An 8,128-nucleotide genomic window follows, 5' to 3' on the forward strand; every position below is an offset into this window, starting at 1 on the left:
GTATAAATTGAGATTTAATTAAAATTAAAAGTGCTTACTCTTTGAAAAGCACTTTTAACAAAAAAAGAAAAGGTTAATCATAGACAAGAAAAAAATGAAAAAATCAAATATCTAATAAATAATTTGTATAAAGAATATATAAAGAACTTCCAATAATCAATTAAGAAACAAACAACCCAATTAAAATTGGGCAAAGATATAAATAGACCCCTATACAAAGAATATATAGAGATAGAAATTAAGTGTGTGAAAAGATACTCCATATCACTAGTCATTAGAAGAAAGCAAATTAAAACCACATGGGGTACCCTGGGGAAAAGAATCCCTATTCTTTTAACTAAAGACAGATTAATGGCTAACAAACATGAAAAAATGCTCATCATCCCTAATCATCAGAGAAATGCAAATCAAAACCACCCTGAGATATCGCCTAACCCCACTCATAAAGCTACAGATGCTGGAATGGAGGTAGAGAGAAGGGAACACCTTTACGGTGCTGGTGGGACTGCAAAGTAATACAACCTCTTTGGAAGGAAGTATGGAGAATCCTCAAAGAACTAAAACTAGACCTCCCATTTGATCCTGCAATTCCATTACTAGGCATCTATCCAGAAGAAAAAAAATCATTTTATCATAAGGACATTCACACAAGATTGTTTATTGCAGCTCAATTTACAATCACCAAAATGTGGAAACAGCCTAAATGCCCACCAACCCAGGAATGGATTAACAAGCTGTGCCATATGTACACCTTAGAATATTGTTCAGCCATTAAAAGAGATGGATACTTTACATCTTTTGTATTAACCTGGATTAAGGTGGAACGCATTCTGTTTAGTAAAGTATCACAAGACTGGAGAAGCAGGAATCCAATGTACTGGATTCTAATATGAAGACAATAGATGACCTAATACATGGTGGGGGGCAGGGGAATGAGAGAGCAGGGAGAAGGGAGGAGGAGGGGGTTGGGGGATCACGGTGTATACACACCTCCTGGGGGGAGGAACACAATTATAAGAAGAAATTTACCTAACAAATGCAAGCAGTGCAATTTAATTCTTTGTACCCTAAATGAATGCCAAACAAACAACAACAACAACAACAAAAAAAACACATTGGGTTACCATTAAATGTATTAGTGAGGAAAAAATTTAAGACTGAAAATGTCAAATTTCTTCTGCTGAATCAACCAATATAATATGTACTGAGCATTCGTGTGAACTATTTATGTTACTGATAAGACAGACGTATTCCTGACATATTCAGGTCTTGTGGAGAATAAGAATTCTGAGAAATTAGATGCAAGGTATGCTATGCTAAGTACAAGCTTTTCTATACACATAGACATAACCTAATAAAGAAGATGTCTAACTTTTTTTTTTTTTTTGAGACAGAGTCTTGCTCTATTGCCCTGAGTAGAATGTGGTGGCATCCACCTCAAACTCCTGAATTCAAGTGACTCTCTTTCCTCAGGCTTCCCTGTAGCTGGGACTATAGGTGTCTACCACAATGCCCGGCCAGTTTTTCCATTTTTAGTAGAGACAGGGTCTTGCTTTGCCTGAGCTGGTCTCAAACTCCTGAGCTTAAACAGTTCTCCTACCTTAGTCTTCACAGAGTGCTAGGATTATAGGCATGAGCCACCATACTCAGCTAAAGATGATGTTTTCAATATCCAGTCCTAACCACACAGGACAGCAAATGCTTCAGGCCACCTGCAACTTCATTATTCATGTGAGTTTACAACTTAAGCTCCTGTATTTTCATTCCTGCATGACCCACAGAGATGAAAATACATACTATCTAGACTTTGTCAGGAAAAAATAAAAACTTGCCAATATCTATAGAAAGATTGGAACATCAGTCTTCCAGATTAGTAATTTATTTATTAAATCTTTATTAAGTGTCTATTATATAACAGCTTCTTTGCAGGGTAGTGAATTTAAAACCTGTATGAAACTGAATTATCTCTGTTCTCTTCTTCTTTTTTCTGCTCATAATATCTGATCATTTTCCACAACACACTATTGAAGTAACTTCCACCAGGATCACTGGTGATAATTTAAGTGCCCTGTACTCTGGACAATCTTAATTTCATTTGTTCTCCTGGAAAATTTTGAGCATATCGATACTTGCATATTGAGTGAATGGACCCCCATTATCAATATGATAAACTCATGCTTCTCTCTTTTATTTCTCTCACTCTCTCTCTCCCTCCTCCTTTTATTGGTACATGATTAATTATTGGTACACACAGGAGTACATGTAATATTTTGATGTATGCATACATTGTGTCATGATCAAATCAGTCATTAGGATATGTATTACCTCAAACATTTATCATTTCTTCATCCTAGGAGATTTCAAACCTTCTCTCCCAGCTACTTTGAAGTATATACTAAATTATTTCTAGTATATACTAAATTATATATAGTATATATACTATATATATTATTTCTAGTATATACTAAGTATATACTAAATTATAGTCACCCTACAGTGACTATAATTTATATATAATTTATATATATATATTAAATCAGGTAAGGTGGGAAGGGTGTGCTAATATACACTAAATTATATATATTATATATAACTATAATATATAGTATATATAAATTATATATACTATATATAGAATATATATTATTTCTAGTATATACTAAGTATATACTAAATTATAGTCACCTACAGTGACTATAATTATATATAATTATATTTATATATATTTATATTTAGTATATATTTATATATACTAAACTATATATATTATATATAATTATATATACTATATGTATAGTATATATATATATTATTTCTAGTACATACTATGTGTATACTAAATTATAGTCACCCTACAGTGCTTCCCTTCCTCTTTATGTGGACAGTTAAAGCTCAATTTTTAAGAAACCAGAGATTATCCAAGATTATTTGCAAATTGCAGGGAGTTTAAAGGTATTTGCCAAGATGAAATAATGGGAAAGGGTCGGGTCCATAGGAAGATGTTAGAAATAGTGATTTGGAAGATAGGCAGCACCAGGGGGAAGGGCAAGAGGGCCGACTAAAAACAGCTTCCAAAAGAGGCTCCTGTCAAAAAGGAAAGATAACGTCCAGAAACAGCCCAATTAAGCTGAAGACTGGGAGCCCAGCCTAGAGGGAAATGATAACTGCAGGTCACCTCTACTGAGGTAAGCTGCGACTCCAAGAAACCAAGCTTCAGGTACAAAATTCATCTGAAAGGAAAAGTGTCGATCCCCTCCCCCAAGAAAGCTGTGGAGTTATTTTGTTTGTTTGATTTTCTGTCTCCTTTCTTTTTTCTCTTCTTTGCTTCTGCGGGTTTTCTATAGACAAGTAGTGAACTGTGGACCTCTTGTCTCACCCCAGGGGTGAGTGTTGTGGGAAGTGGGGACTACTACCTCAGAGGGACCCTGCTGTGACTCTGAACACTCTCTTACTAGGCAGAACCAGAAGTCTAACCCCTACTGCGACTGAGGGAGGAGGTTCTTGAGCAGTGCCCCCCTCCCTGTCTGCCAGACCAAGCACCCCCCCAGCAAGAGACTCCAAGTGCCACGCTGAGCCCCCGCCCCAGGGACTCCACCGGCAACCATGCGGCCCCATGCTGACCCCAGCCAGAAAGACCGCCAGCAACTGCACCACAGCCCCATGCTCCGTGCCCACCAGGCATCTGTACGCTTGCCCCAGCCAGGTACTCGCGGGTAACTGCATGGCCAAGTGACCTGCACCCGCCCTGGCCAGGGACTCCGCCTGCAACTGCGTGGCACCATGCCCCATGCCCCACACCCACCAGGCTTCGGCACACCCAGCCAGGAACTCCGGGAGCCCCGCAACCTGTGTCCTCCCTCCTGTACTCTCCCTGACTCCACACTGGCCCACCATCTGGCCAGGGACTCTGCTAGCCCTGCAACCTGCACCCTTCCTCCGGAGCCCTCTCAGCCTCTGCATGGAGCCCTCCCCCTGGCCAGAGACAGCTGCAGCCTTGGGCTCTCTGTGCCAAAGTCACCAGGAGCCAGGCACTCCCAGAACTGTCTGCACCACCCCCGTCACATCCAGAGCTGCTCCCACAGCCAGAACTCCCTGGCTGGGGCAGCCACAGAGGAGCTACACAGGGTCACTCCCTACAAAGATCCAGCAACAATAGAGTGATCATGCCAGGGTCTAAACTTGGAGACACACCTCCCCAACACTGAGAATAGCCAGAGTCAATGGTGAAAAACAATCATGAGGCAGAATCAAAGGAAAAACTCTGGCAATATGAATAATCAGAGTAGATCAACTCCCCCAAGGAACAACAAGGCAGACACAGCACAAGATCCCACGCACAAACAAATAGCTGAGATGTCAAAAATCGGATTCAGAATCTGGATAGCAAATAAGATCAAATTAGAATTCCAACAGTCATCCAAAAGATGTCTCAAGAATTCAACAAATTCAAAGACCAAATGACCAGATTTTTGACACATTGAGGCAAGAAGTTGCAGCCCTCAGAGATCTGAGAAATACAGTAGAATACCTCAGTAACAGAATAGAACAAGCAGAAGAAAGGATTTATGACATTGAAGACAAAGCTTTCAAATGCTCACAAACTCTCAGAGAGGAAGAGAAATGGAGGGCAAAAACAGATCACTCTCTCAGAGAGCTCTGGGATAATTTGAAGAAAACAAATGTTCACCTTATAGGGATCCCGGAAAGTGACGAAGTGGCTTCACAAAGCACAGAGTCTCTTCTTCATGAGATTATGAAAGAGAATTTTCCAGACATGCCAGGAGATTTTGAAATTCAGATACCAGTTTCAGAACTCCAGCAAGACTCAACCCTAATAAGACATCCCCCAGACACATCATAATCAATTTCACTAAAGTTAATCTTTAGTGAAGGAGAAAATTCAGAAAGCAGCCAAACGTAAGAAAACCATAACCTAACAGGGGAAGAATATTAGAATAACTGCAGATCTCTCTGCTGAAAACTTTCAAGGTAGAAGAGGATGATCATCGACTTTTCATCTCCTAAAACAAAATAACTTTCAACCCAGGATCCTGTATCCAGCTAAACTGAGTTTCATTTATTGCGGAGAAATTAAATACTTTAATGACATTCACATGTTGAAGAAATTTGCCACAACTAAACCACCTCTCCAGGATATTCTCAGACCTATCCTCCATAAAGACCCGCGTAATCCTCCACCACAAAAGTAAACCCACCCAGAAACTTTTGATCAAATTCCAACTTCCACAGTCACAAAAGGATTAAAAATGTCCACCAGACTCTTGAAAGGCTTATCAATATTCTCAATTAATATGAATGGTTTAAATTGTCCTCTAAAGAGGGACAGTTTGGCTGCCTGGATACAAAAACTCAGGCCAGATATCTGCTGCATACAAGAATCTTATCTTAACTTAAAAGATGAATATAGACTCAAGGTGAAGGGATGGTCATCTTTATTCCAGGCAAATGGAAAACAGAAAACAGCAGGAGTTGCAATCCTATTCACAGATACAATAGGCTTTAAACCTACCAAAATAAGGAAGGATAAGGATGGACACTTCATATTTGTTAAAGGTAATACTCAATAAGATGAGATTTCAATTATTAATATTTATGCACCCAACCAGAATGCACCTCAATTTATAAGAGAAACTCTAACAGACATGAGCAACTTGATTTCCTCCAGTTCCATAGTAGTTGGGGATTTTAACACCGCTTTAGCAGTGCTGGATAGATCCTCCTAAAAGAAGCTAAGCAAAGAAATTTTAGATTTAAACTTAACCATTCAACAACTGGATGTAACAGACATGTGCAGAAAATTTCATCTCGACAAAACTGAATACACATTCTTCTCATCAGCCCACAGAACATACTCCAAAATCGACCACATCCTAGGTCACAAGTCTAACCTCAGCAAATTTTTAAAAATAGAAATTATTCCTTGCATCTTCTCAGACCATCATGGAATAAAAGTTGAACTCAATAACAACAGGAATCTATATACTCACACAAAAGCATGGAAGCTAAATAACCTTATGCTGAAGGATAAATGGGTCATAGATGAGATTAAGAAGGAAATCACCAAATTTTTGGAACAAAACGACAATAAAGACACAAATTATTAGAACCTCTGGGATACTGCAAAGGCAGTCCTAAGGGAAATTTATAACACTGAAAGTCTTCCTCAAGAAAATGAAAAGAGAGGAAGTAAGAACTTAATGGGACATCTAAAGCAACTGGAGAAGGAAGAAAATTTCAACCCCAAACCCAGCAGAAGAAAGGAAATAACCAAAATTAGAGCAGAATTAAATGAAATTGAAAACAAAAATACACCAGTTCAATAAATCAAAAAGTTGGTTTGTTGAAAAGATCAATAAAATAGATAAACCTTTGGCTAACATAACCAGGAATAAAAGAGTAAAGTCTCTAATTTCATCAATCAGAAATGGTAAAGACAAAATGATAACAGACCCCTCAGAAATTCAAAAAATCTATAATGACCATTACAAGAAACTTTACTCTCAGAAATATGAAAATCTGAAACAAGTTGACCAATACTTGGAAGTATGCCACCTACCAAGACTTAGCCAGAATGAATTGGAAATGTTCAACAGGCCTATATCAAGTTCTAAAATAGCATCAACTATACAAAATCTCCCTAAAAAGAAAAGCCCAGGACCAGATGGCTTCACGTCAGAATTCTACCAAACCTTTAAAGAAGAAATAGTACCTATATTACTATTCCTCTTCCAAAATATAGAAAAAGAATGAATACTACCCAACACATTCTACAAAGTAAACATCACCTTGATCCCTAAACCAGGGAAAGACCCAACAAGAAAAGAAAATTACACTAATGAATATTGATGCTAAAATACTCAATAAGATCCTAACAAACAGAATCCAACACCCATCAAAAAAATTATACACCATGACCAAGTGGGATTTATCCCAGGGTCTCAAGGCTGGTTCAATATACATAAATCTATAAATGTAATTCAGCACATAAACAAACTTAAAAATAAAGACCATATCATTCTCTCAATTGATGCAGAAAAAGCTTTTAATAATATCCAGCATCCCTTCATGATCAGAACACTTAAGAAAATTGGTATAATAGGGACATTTCTTAAACTGATAGAGGCCATCTACAGCAAACCCGCAGCCAATATCATATTGAATGGAGTTAAATTGAAATCATTTCCACTTAGATCAGGAACTAGGCAAGGTTGCCCATTGTCTCCATTGCTCTTTAACATTGTAATGGAAGTTCTCGCCATTGCAATGAAGGAAGAAAAGGTGATCAAGGGTATCCACATAGGGTCAGAAGAGATCAAATTTTCACTCTTCACAGATAATAAGATCATATATCTTGAAAACACCAGAGATTCTGCTACAAAACTTTTAGAAGTGATCAAGGAATACAGCAATATCTCAGGCTACAAAATCAACACCCATAAATCTGTAGCCTTTATATATACCAACAATAGACAAGCTGGAAAAACAGTCAAGGATTCTATTCCTTTCACAGTAGTGCCAAAGAAGAAATATTTGGGAGTTTACCTAACAAAGAATGTGAAAGATCTCTATAAAGAGAACTATGAAACTTTAAGAAAAGAAATAGCTGAAGATATTAACAAATGGAAAAACATACCATGCTCATGGCTGGGAAGAATCAACATTGTTAAAATGTCTATACTACCCAAAGCAATATATAATTTTATTGCAATTCCTATTAAAGCTCCATTGTCATATTTTAAAGATCTCAAAAAAATAATACTTCGTTTTATATGGAATCAGAAAAAAACTCAAATAGCCAAGACATTACTCAGAAATAAAAACAAAGCACAAGGAATCATGCTACCAGACCTGAGACTGTACGATAGTGATCAAAACAGCATGGCACTGGCACAAAAACAGAGAGGTAGATGTATGGAACATAATAGAGAACCAAGAGATGAACCCAGCTACTGACCCTTATTTGATCTTTGACAAGCCAATTAAAAACATTCAGTGGGGAAAAGATTCCCTATTTAACAAATGCTGCTGAGTGAACTGGCTGGTGACCTGTAGAAGACTGAAACTGGACCCACACCTTTCACCATTAACTAAGATAGACTCTGACTGG

The sequence above is a fragment of the Nycticebus coucang genome, chromosome 13 (genome assembly GCF_027406575.1).
Source record: "Nycticebus coucang isolate mNycCou1 chromosome 13, mNycCou1.pri, whole genome shotgun sequence".
Taxonomy (NCBI): Eukaryota; Metazoa; Chordata; class Mammalia; order Primates; family Lorisidae; genus Nycticebus; species Nycticebus coucang.